At 38.3% G+C, this 12,559-nt stretch overlaps 1 long non-coding RNA gene across 1 annotated transcript in view; it reads left to right on the top strand.

The window, feature by feature from the left end:
- The window catches only part of LOC137151915 (uncharacterized), a 122,805-nt gene extending 116,747 nt beyond the window's left edge, over positions 1 to 6,058 (top strand). The window contains exon 3 of the long non-coding RNA XR_010919406.1: positions 5,704 to 6,058. This is a non-coding gene — a long non-coding RNA (uncharacterized lncRNA). The remainder of the gene's footprint in view (positions 1 to 5,703) is intronic.
- Positions 6,059 to 12,559: the final 6,501 nt, after the last annotated feature.

Below are 12,559 nucleotides of genomic sequence, written 5' to 3'. Positions count from 1 at the left end.
AAGTGCTGAACCTCTTCAGCTCCAACTAAAGACAATAAATTACAGGCTCTTAGCCCTTCAAAAAGGCCTGCATCGCCCTCTCCTGTGACAGGGGACATGGAGGAGGAAAACTCACAGAGATATCCTTGTAGATGTTCTCTACAAACACTTTGTAAGGCAAGAAAGATTTGTCCTGTAGAAAGAGCTGTAGTCCTTCCTCCAGATGCTGAAGACTCTATAGGTTTTCAGGAGGCAAGGACAATTAATGCAGAGGGCCTGGGCACTGATGCCAGTGCAGGGATTTCCAGCACTCCCTGTCTGCTGCATGGCAGTGTGACTCCCCTAGACTCCCTCTACAGGGAGGTATGCAGTGCCTTTATTAACTTGGTATCTCTAGAGAAGAAGTAGGAGGTGCAATGTGGCCTCACTCCAAGTCCACCTATGGCCCAATAACTTGCAACAGAGGCATGTCCTGTTCCAACTCCCTCTAGATCTCAACCACATGGAGAATGTTCCATTGGGTTCTGGGAAAGCACCATGGAATCTGTTGACCCTTTGGGAGAATCAGGATGCTTGGATCTGGTGAGACTAAACTAGATAGGCCCAAGACAGGATCCTTAATTAATAGAATTGATCTGATTAATAGCCTCTGGGTAACGCTTTTTTGAACAAATATCAATCAAATATATATATATTTCACTCCTTGCATCTCTGATTAAACTGACACATGAATAACTGGTTTTGATTGCAAGTTGACACCAGCATTTACTAAAAAAATAATAAAATTAAATGAGGGGAATAGAGGCACAGGGTATTTTTCAGGGTTTAATTAATTTTCTTCCCGCCTCCCATATTTGCCCAATCTATCTAGAGGAGCAAGACTAAACTCCATTCCCAAATGGTATCTTCAAAATGCCAGCTTATTATATTGTCACTGGACCTCTGTGCCATTCACACTGATGTTATAATGAAAACAAAACAATCCGATCAGTTAGAGAATTTTTTTTGAGACTATCCTAACTCTGGGAGGGTTGAGCATCATCTCAGACTCCTTGCAGCTTTATGATTTATGATCCCTCTACATTTTAAACTTAAATTATAATGTGGGCGGATGACAAAAGGATGACATTTTCACAGGGTTTGACTAATATCTGTGGTGGAGGTAATATATCAATGATATTAAAAAACCAAAACCAAAAACTGAACAGCCAGTGTCTCCCTAGTGCATCCCCAGTTCCAACAATATCTTGGAAACATCCTACTAACAGACTGACAGTAAGCTAATGCTAAACCGGCAAGATAATGTCATGCCAAAGCCAAAACAATGGTAGCATCAATGCGTATTACAAAGTTGCAACAAGGCATACTGAAACTTTGAAGGGGAAGGCTGCTTTTAGTTACTACATGATCAGTTACTATATATATATATATATTTCAGGTACTTATATGCCCCTATATACTATAGTATCTGATGACCTTATAATCTTTAATGTAGTTATCTTCGCAACACCACTGTGGGGCAGGGGTGTGCTATTATCTCTATTTTACAGAGTGGCTTGTGCAAGTTTACTCAGGAATCCTTTGGTAGAACAGGGACTGAACCCAACTCCCTAGAGTTTCAGGTTAGTGCCCTAATCATTGAGCCAACTTTCCTTCCTACTTACTGTAAATAAGAGTTTCTGGTTTCAGTAATACTGGTATTCTTACAGCTAAATAATACAGATTAATCTGGACTTTAAAGACATAGTTTGTGCCTATTCTATGCATTACCTTCCATTTTAACCTCACTGCATACTCCGTCGCCAGAGGAGTGCCCTGTATTACTCTCCCATTCGTCGATTTTCCATTTGTACTAACGCATCATTTAGTACGCCATTCTCCTTCCTAATACTTTTCTTTATTACAATATAAATCTTCTCTAATTGGAATGCCCATCTAGCTATAATCTTTTTTTTTTTTTTTTAACTGAAAAGATATAAACTATAAAACAGTAAACTTAAAGACCTTACACCTATTCAAAGTGGGTGTGAAATTTTACTCTTGGTGTGTGTGAGCCAAGGATTCTGATTCAGAAGTATTTTGCACCAACTCTGCAAACATACAAATAATGAAACAAATTTCAAAGAAGTGAAGAATCAACCTTACAGTTTCTTGCTATATCTATCCATTCCATGTCTGTAGGAAGGACATGCTGAGACGACGGTTAGCTGACAACTGTCAAAACTGGACTTTTGATTAAAAGCTTTATTAGAGTTTTATGTAAAAAGCATACTGGACTTTTAGATGCATTAGAGCCTTATATCGTTCATTAAATAGATTCCTCTTGAATGTCCCTACTCTATATTTACTGGGCTTCCTTCACAGTAAATACATATTGTCCTAAATGTATTGTAAAGAAGTCCTAACCAAATATCCTAGTAATGCACATGATCACTCCAACTATGCCTATACACTATCACAATAACTATCTTCCACTATCTCATCTTTTTTTCATATCATGAACAGATGGCTCTGAACTTTATGTAGGTGATTAATTAAACTGCACACAACAGGAGTATTTTGTGCGTGAACAAATGCCTTTTAACAAGATTTTAAATTCTTTTAGCAACCAATCTGCTCTAGGGGACAGGAGTCTATTTTTATCTTTTCCACTTTTCTTTTAAATGTATGTAGTACCTGCCTTAAAACTACTGTGCATATAGCTCACTCCAGGAGTTAGAAAAGGGCTTAAGGCTTGATCCTGCTGGCTGGTGAATGCTGATGAAAAAGAAGTGAAGAAGCAAAGCAGTACTGCTGAGCACTCATGAAACTGCCACAGATGCTTTGAAACAAATGCTGAGGAGTATGGGAAAAATGGAATATTGGAGAAAGGGTGTGGTCAGGGCATAGGGGCTTGAGTTCAGTTCTGCACGTGTAAATGTATGTGGCAATCATTTTTGTTGTTTCAAGATATCCCTGGATCACTGCTGTACCTGAGAGTGCAGAAAAGATGCCTTTAGGGAAAGTGAGAGCAGAGGCATTCAGGAGTATGGCTGATCTGATGAACACGAGCATATATATCTTTAAGGCTGTTGTTTCAACTTTATGAAAGTTATCTGCATGTTTGTGAGCCAGGGCTTGTATGCTGATTGGGTAGAGAGGGTTACTGAGATTCCCCCAGAAACTTTAATCAGTGGGGGGATGGTGGTATTGACCCCACACCAGTCCTGTGAAGGGATTAAGGGAGCATAGATAGGGCCAATTATCTGTTAGGCCACAGAGGGTGGAGGGTCTGGTTTGACTGAAAATGATTAATAGCTGATAAAGTCCAGCTGGTGAGAAGCTGGCTAAGGTATACAGCTAGAAAGTTTGCAGCAGACAGGGGCTGCAATGTGGAAGCTGGCAGTCACTCTCCAGGCTTAGAGAGAGAGAGAGAGAGAGAGAAAAAGGAGGAAATGAAGGGAGTGAGAGAAGCCTTGGGATCTGAGCCCTCAGGGAAGGGTTTACCCACAAGGGTGGAAATGAGAACTTGTGGGATGCAGAGTAGGAAGCAGCCCAAGGAAAGAGCGCTGAGGGTAGAGATTGTACAGAACTGTCTGCTGATTATACGATCCCTGAGTTGCAACCTGGAGTAGCAGGCAGGCCTGGATTCCCCTACCAGCCACAGTGAAGTGGCACAGACTTGTGGGAGATGCCAATTGGACACCTGGTTTGGAGGTACTTTGATACCGAGGAATGGAGGACTACATAGTGACCTAGGCAGAGAGCTGAGTCACAAAGAGAGAGAGAGAGAGCACCCTGAGTTGTAAAGGGAAAGGTGGGCTGTGAGGTGAGTGACCAAGAGAAGGGGAGAGCTGCTTCCCCAGCCAACAGCCACAAAGAGGTGCTCCAACAGTGAGTGAACACTGTGACTGTCGGGGGAGATAATTACTACAGACCCTGAGACTGGTAAACGACTCCAGAGAAGTACTACCCTGGGGGGAGTTGCATATGCTGGTTCAGACTGGGTTCAAGAGACTCAGAAAGGTCTCAAATTGTAAAGGGCCATTTTGAAGTGACTCAGGGGGGCTCTCATTTTGATCCAATCAATGGACTGAAGCGGGGGGAGGGGAGAGGAACCCAGCTGAAGAATTGAAAGGACTGTGATCTGCCAGACTCCCACGTGTAAAATAGTCACCTTCTACTATACTTAGCATGTCTTTAGACCTTTAATAATTTTCATGATTGTTTTAACTGTAATGCTTTTTTCCATAAATGTACTCTGCTCTGGAAGAGCGGTTTGGTTACTTGTAACTGCTGACATACATTGCTCATAGCTTTTGAAAAGAAAGCAAACTGCAGGTGTCAATTGAGTTGGTCTGACCTGTTGGGATAATCAGTGAACTGCAGGGGGGTTGCAGCCTAAAACCCCCATCTGGAGGACTAGGGATGGGGATCCTTGCCCAAAGAAAGGTGACTGCTAGAGTCCTAAGACCTAAGAGGGCATTCCTTGAACAGACCACAGAGGGGGTCAGAGTTGCAGTTACGCTGAAACTGGAGCAATGAGCTCGTTAAAGACACAGAAATGCTTCCAAATGTTCTCATGAAATGGCGCCTCTTACAGACTTCAGTGCCTGATGCTTCATGGCACAGATGAAGGGGAACGGACTTTTTAGTGGCTTCCCAGTCTGCAGTGACCACTATCTCAGCTTTCTTCATGCTTTTGGTTGTGAATAACAAAATCTGTCTAGCAATTCTTCTACAGATTCAGCATTGCTCTTTCCTTATGCTCATTCAGGATTTAGCTTTTATTGGCCACAATAGTAAGAGCTGGCCAAATATTGCTAAACAAATTAAAATAATATAATACTTGTTAGAACTTTTTAATACATTTGCTTCTGTTGCCTTTGTGTACAGAGAATGAGTTCAGTGGCAGGAATATTCATGGAAACAATTAATTTTAACTGAATATTATGGAATATTCACAATGGAAAAACTTTCTTGAAGTGTTACTCATCCAAATATGGAAAGAAACATTCCTGTTTTGTTATCTATGGAAAAAATGTTTAAAGTTGGTGACCTCAAGTTAGGTATTTAAATGCATATTTAGGTGGCTAAGAAGTGGTACTGAGCTACTGCAAGTCCCATGGATTTTTACCCAGCTTTAGGCATCTACATTTTGGCATATGTGTCCAATTAAAACAACTTGAATTTTGAATACTGAGTACTCAAAACAAACTGCTTGTAAATGAGTTGTGGATACAAACAAGACTTATTTGTGGAAATTACTTAGCTAATAATGAAAAGCTTCAAGAAAATTGCAATTCATTCATGGACAATTTACAAACTGTGAAAAAGGTAAATAGTTTACTTGGTAACTTATTTGTATATTTCTAATAACAGTAATGCATCATATTGCTGTGCATTTTTCTGTACTATACGATTGAAGCACATAATTAAAAGAACCGTCATACAATTAGTTACTTTCATAGTGCCTGGTGTCTCAGTGGGTCTGTGACAGCAGTAGGAATTGGTTGCAGATCGTGTAAATTCACTGTTAAGGGGATATATATATATACACTGAAAGTCTCCTTCATACATGTCATTCAGCATTTTTTACAATGTAACAAAGAGAGCTAAAGGGCAGTTTATCTTCCTAGAATAAAGGCTAACACCAAAAGGGGGATTGATTCTCCTCTGAGATACACATAAAGAAAACCACAGAATGCACTAGCACATATTTCAAGATATCTGGTTTTCTTGTAGGTGTATGAATAGACATCCATGATATCCAACAATGGATACCCACGTACCGGAGTGGAATTAAAGCCTGTGGAGTTAATCCCTTTTAATCCTCTGGTTGACCAAAGCCTGGTTGATTTTGGATGTTACAAGACTTAAAAGAAGATGCAGTTCAACCTAAGGGAGGTTTGGCCTTTGTTTGAGATGACTGCAGAAAGATTGGATTTGGGAAGAAAAGCTGAGACTTTAACTGTAAAAATGGAAGACAAATGTTAATGGGAAATCTGAAATGCAGATATTCATATAAGAAAAGATGTACAATTGTTGCTGTTCTCATCCTTGTCATTTAAGTGACAAATTATCCAAGTAAATAAACATCCAGTCCTAATTTGCTGTCATTCCTCTGCATTTGTTTCTAGTGGAGAGCTTTGCTATAATATTTCTAGTGGAGAGGCTTGTTTTATGTTTGGCACATGCTCACCTCTTATAGTACTATATATAATTGCACTATAGAAATAATAGATCTTCAGATGACTTTTTTTTCCCTCTCTAAAATTATATGTAATTATTATTCTTATATTAATCTGCATTACTGATAGGCCAGCTCTTCAACCCATACTTGCATTGAATTGGATGTAATTTTTTAATCCAGCCTGAGCAAAGGACATTAATCTGGTCTCTGCTTTCCCCTTGATCCTAGAAGAAGGTAAAATGCGACAGCCCTCTTGTTCACTTCCCACCCTGCTGCATGCTAGTCTGACTGTTCAGACTGGCTCATTGGGGGTGCAGTGCCAGGACCACACCCATTCCCCATCCCTGCCTGCCTATTTCTCACCTTCCTACAAAGGCAGGGAAAACCGCTGATGCTAGGCTGCTACTGAAATGAATTGCCTTTTATTGTATGTAATGGCAGCAGAATCATGCTTTTAAAAACTATAACTCTTTCAAGAGGCCTGATTTGATATTTTCATTCTACAGCATTCAACCTTAAAAAAGCTGTGATTATTTTCTGTTAAAATATTAACACTTTTGCTTCTGATGTTCAGATTTGATATCTTAGCTATTATTTCTCTGTAGCAGTAGATTAAGTGGATCTTTCATTGATCCATAGTTTCCAAGGCCACAAGGGACCATTGTGATTGTCTAGTTTGACCTCCTTGTATAACACAGGCCATGGAACTGCCCCAAAATAATTCTTAGAGCAATTAAAAAAAAAATAGCCATTCTTGTTTAAAAATGGTCAATAATGGAGAATCCAGCACATTGGTAATTTTTTCCCCAATGGTTAATTATTCTCACTGTTAAAAACATTATTTATTTACTGGAACATTAGAGCGTCAAACTTAATGTGCCTGATAACATGGGGCAATGCTTGAAATGAATTTTGGATAGTGCAAGAGGTCCTGAAGCAGCCCTGAAGTTAAAAATGCCCATTTGCCTACATTATAGTGTGACAGGCCCAAATCACCTAAAAACACTTGCAGTACAAAGAGTGTCCACAGTGCAAATAATTCAGCATCCCTTAAAAAAAAATTACACTGATCTTTTTGCTAGATGGATAAGTTAAGATGGCCACACTATAACTAGATGCCTTATTTAAATATAGCACTTTTGTTTAATATAAACCTCCTTTTTAAAATCTCAGTGGTATTGTCAGGGCAACACATTTGTTGCTTCAAGGAAATTGAGACAGTTTTTAAGCAACATCGCAAAAGCAGTACGTTTCACTGTGCCTCAGCAAAATTATTCACATTGGGCTTATTTTGGCCTTCTACTTTTCATGCAAGGTGACTATCTTTCTGATTTAACTCTTCCTGTTATTAGTTTAGGAAAACTGTAGAAAAATCAGCATCCCCACATCTGAAAAAAAATCTCTTTGCTTTTGGATGCAAAGTCCTGTACTGGTATCAGTAACTTTTCCATTAATATGAAATGTTTCCAGTGCTACCAACAGGACTTCCTTAACTAGCATATAATGGTGTCAGTGTATTAATGTTCTTCACCTATTGGAAATACAAAACTCAGTCAAACTTCTGAAGCCCTGCTTCTGTCCCAGTTTTGTAAAATCAGCCTACAGCACAGGAGATAATTGACCTATTCTATAAGATAACAACAGTTTTCAGATGGGCAATTAATACAGCATAATTCTCTGTTTGTTTGTTGTTTTAGCAATAAATTAATATTTGGTGTGTAGCAGAATTAATACTTAACATTTTATTATGAAGAGTTGTATTCACAATGAAATATTCTATTAAACACTTTATGGTGTGTTATTTCAAGCCTTCAGCAGTTATGCTGATGAGTCTCTGCCTCCAAGCCCTTGCCTGCCAACACAGCTACTATAATGTATCATAATTCACCCTCATTGAATTAAGGCAACTGTCTAGAAAAATGGATTTCAGTATTTGTGCTTCTTTTCATACTGACCAATATATAGGACACAACAGTTTTTTTTTTTAGCTTAGGGCCTGATCCTGAATCGTATTTAACTGCTCCTGTGAAGTATCAAAGGCCCTCACTCCCACTGATCTCAGTAGGTTTTGAGAGCATTAAGCTCTTTGTAAGAGGTACTCAAAATATTGCGGAATAGGGTTCAATTTGGTTACAGAGGATCTAGCTATCACAGATCTGTATTTTTGCCAATAAATAATCCCATAACTCTAAAATATTTAAATCAGGTTCTGCCCTGAAGAACTACATATATAACTCTTCTTATGTATAAACATAAATATAATATATTTATAATAAAGTGTCTAGCACAATGGATTCTGGTAGGGGTCCCTAAATGCTATTGAACTACTACTAACAGTGTGTGAAAGATCCCTACAGACCACGACTGGTTTGTGGAACCTTTCCTGGTGGTCCATAGAATTAAAAATATTGAGAACCAAGTAGAGAAGGAATTGGGATGTTGAAGGAAGGTGAGTCCATGAGAGGATCTTATCCACTTTGAAGATTTCTATAAATGAAAGCAGTACGTAGGCATGCAAGCTCTGAATTGGCTTCCTTGGTATCCACTGCAATTTGTTTGGGGTGACTGATAAGGGATTGAACATATCTAAAGCTTGAGGCATAAATAGAGGAAGACAGAGTTGGAGAGGGGAAAGGAGTGGTTAGATAAAAGCTGTGATGTTTTTTTAATAGTAGAGGGGTCAAGCTGGGTAAGTTGTTGTTGGTTGTTTTTTTTCCTCTCCCCTTTAATGAGAGGGTTTGAGCTGATACTAGAAGTTTAATGGCATGCTACAAACTGAAACACATGTTTCTGGTACTCCACACTTACATCTAATAATGGATTAGAGAACAGTATACAGTTTCATATTCTTTTTATAAGAGCACAATTCGCCCCTCATTAGGAAGACTCGTAATGATTTCAATGTGAATTGAATACGGGATTAAATCCCCAGACAATAAATTCAAAATTTTAAGAGGCAAGAAGAGACCACTATCCTCATCTAGCCTTACCTGGATAATACAGGCCATTCAATCTCAGCAAGCAATTCCTGCATCAAGCCCCCAAAATAGTGAACTAAAGCATGTATTTTAGAAAGGCATTCAGTCTTTATTTAAAGACTACAAGTGGTAGAGAAAACTGGTGGATTTGTGAGTCTCCTCCTCTGGGGACTTTTATTTTCTTTAAATATACATACCGTTCGGCATATTTTATTTAAAGACTACAAGTGGTAGAGAATTTATCATATCTCTTGGTAATCTGTTCCAATAGCTAATTACCCTCAGTGTTTAAAAAAAAAAAAAAGAGAGAGCGAGAAAGAGAATTGCTTTTTACTTCCAGTATATCTTTCAGACTTGTACTTCTAGCCATTACAGTTTGTTATACTTCTGCTGCTAGACTAAGGAGTGGAGCTGGGTGAATAACTTTTGTTTTTTTCTTTTTGGTGGGGGGAAGAGGGGGTTGTGAACAATTTTAAAAAGCTGAAAAAAATTATTTCAAGTTGGATTGAAAATGAAAATTTTTTAAATCTACAAAGAATTGAAAAGTCAAAAAACCAAATTCATTTCTGGACAAATTAAGCATTTTGTTCCAATGAAATAGAAAAACAGTTTGATTTTTAACAACTTTTAGATATTTTTGTGTGGGTTTTAAAATAAAATTTAAGGAGATTTTGAAACAAAAAGTGCTTTCAACATAATGTTGCGTTTCAAAGATGTTGAAATAAAATGTTTAGGTTTGGGTTTTGGGGGGTTTGGGTTTTGGTTTTTGTTTTTTGGAATTTGAATCCCTACCCCACCAAAAAACACAAACAATTCAGTGAAACTGACGAGAATCTGTGAAATGCTTCAGTGTTGCTGCCTTTGCATTTTTTGTCCAAAAAAAGCTTTGTCTGAAAAAATATTCCCAACTCTACTAAAGAGTGCTTAAGTATCAGATATCATGACATTACTGCATTTTGAAAGATAACCATGAAAAGTAATATCTTTGTGTCTAGAATGACTGCTCCCAGGTACATTTATTTTCTGAGAACACTGAGAGACATGGATGATCAGCATTTCTGCTCCAGTATAGCTGTTGTCTTGAGATTTTTCATCCCTTCCAACTTCAACTCTGACATATCTGGGCCCAGTTCTATTAAAGTCTTGTGCAGAGCTTAGCTCATTGCTATTCTTTGCTTTGATGTCATTATATAGCTTTGATTATCTCATTGGTTTAGTGGAATTGTGCCCATTTATGCCAGGGCTGAATTTGGCTCAGTTGACTTCAAGCAGGGATGACTTCAACACAGAATATATAGGTTTGGCCAAAAGGAGATTTGACTCTGCTAAAAGAGTCCCAGTTTCAGTCTCCAGTGTGGCAATGTGTGTAGGCTGTGCACACAGTGAAATGAATCCAGCCAGAGTTTTGTGAACTTTACCAGTTGATTATGTCTGAGGCAGTGTTTTGCCACCAGCTGTCAGAGGCAACAACTATAAAGTACCGATTAACTCAAATATCAACTCGGTTCTTTAAAGTAGTCAAGTACATGCTGAATGTACATAGTGTTAGATCATGTAACTTAATTTTTTATGGGTAGTATAACTTTGCATTCTCTAACCTCTCCCATAATTTCAAGGGTTTAAGTATTCATAATTTATCTAGTCTGATGTTCTATGCTTTTTAAAAAAACCATAAAGATCTTGTTAAATGTGTTAATTTTATTGATCATTTAACAACTCAGGGTTTGTGGTAAAACACTTCAGTACAGATGGGCACACACTGATGATATTAAAATAGGAACATGCATTACTGCTAGTTAGGGACACCATTTATTATCATTTTACTGGAAAATAATTCCATGCAAATCAATCTGTGACATATGGAGGGTAGAGGGGGTGGAAGAGAGACCAGAAAACATCAGTCAGTTGAGTAAGCCAAATTGGCTGCTGGTGATGTGTTAGAAAAATTGACATTTTTATCAACCTGTTATCATTGCAAAAGATGTCTCTAATTTTTGAACATCTATCTTACATATGAGTCCTGCACTTCATCTGCCAAACTGGCAGACATATGGATTGCATTTCTGGGCAGTACAAATGGAATAAGAGTCATATATGGGAATTATTCCATGTATTAAGTAATGTCAATAAATATAACAAGTGAACTGTGCAGTATGTAATGATGAGTTATGATGGCTGTGAAGTTACAAATAATCATACTTTAGGATAATTACTTTGGGCCAGAACCTCAATTAATGTAAATTGCTTAGCTCTGTTGGGATCAATGCAGTGATGTTGATTTATACTAACCGAGGATCTGGCCCAAATTTATCTGTGAAATTATTTATGTACGTTTCTTCTCACAGTGAGCCAAAAATCCTGCCCACAAAGCCCAACCTGAGTAACTCAGCTTCATGGAGGAAAGATCTTCCTTTGAGATAGATCTCCTTTTTGTCTTACAGTTCAGCCTAAAAGCTGGGGTATCCTTTGTGAAACTAATGCCTCTAGCCCAATACGAGCACTCAGGAAGAGGAATTGGAAATATCTATGTAGTTGCAAATTCTCAGACCGCACTCCCAAAGGGAAATTGTGCCTGGATAGACCAGGAACTTGTGTGGAATATGCATTTAATCTGCAGAATGTAGGACATAAATGATACTTGCAAGGCACCCAGAATCCTGCCCCTGTCTCCTACCCACTTCCCATGAAGCAGAATCACAGCTGTTCATATTATGAATCACATTCTGTTGGAGGCCATCTTTATTCACGGAGGCTGGAGAAGAATTTTGTTCAGTGGTGAATACTATAGTTTCATGCAAGAAAATAATAATATAATGAGATATACCTCCTAGAAGGTGAGGAATTCTAATGTCTGGAATATTGTCAGCCAGCTGTCTTGAAGAGGAGTACATCCTGGTTGTGAGGTGCTGCCAATGTTTTAATAAGGGGGTCCCACAAATTTCCTCCTTAGCGTATAAAAATCCTCATGAATCAGGGAAAGGGATGTCTGAAAAGAAGAGGGATAATGGAATGAGGAGTTTATTAATGTCTGTTCCCATTTAAGCAACACACCTTCTCATATCTATAACCAAATATGGAGGTAATATGGTGATGCTGGCAGACCAGGTGCCAGCTCAAGCCAAGGTCCCCTGGCTCAGCTAAATACTGATAAATACATAGCTGGAATCAGTCTGGCTAAACCTGTGTGTTAGTATTGTTAAAACTGTTTTAGGACTATAAGAATGTGTTTGATGTTTAGATTTTATTGAATGCTTGTCAGTTGCTGCACTCATTAATCTCACTTACAACATCTCTATCCCATATTTGGTAACATTTCTAACATTTGGCAGTTTACATTTTAAGCATCTATAACTGTGTAAATTATCAGCAGCAAAGAGACATTAACAATTAAAGTGCTGATCTCCACCAGAAGGTGTTATGTCCTGGCCAA

Source organism: Emydura macquarii, unplaced genomic scaffold, assembly GCF_026122565.2.
Source record: "Emydura macquarii macquarii isolate MOO-44397 ecotype Brisbane River unplaced genomic scaffold, CSIRO-AGI_Emac_v2 contig_1119, whole genome shotgun sequence".
Lineage (NCBI taxonomy): Eukaryota > Metazoa > Chordata > Testudines > Chelidae > Emydura > Emydura macquarii.
Note: the sequence above shows the minus strand (reverse complement) of the source record. Positions and strands in the feature narration are given on the sequence as shown.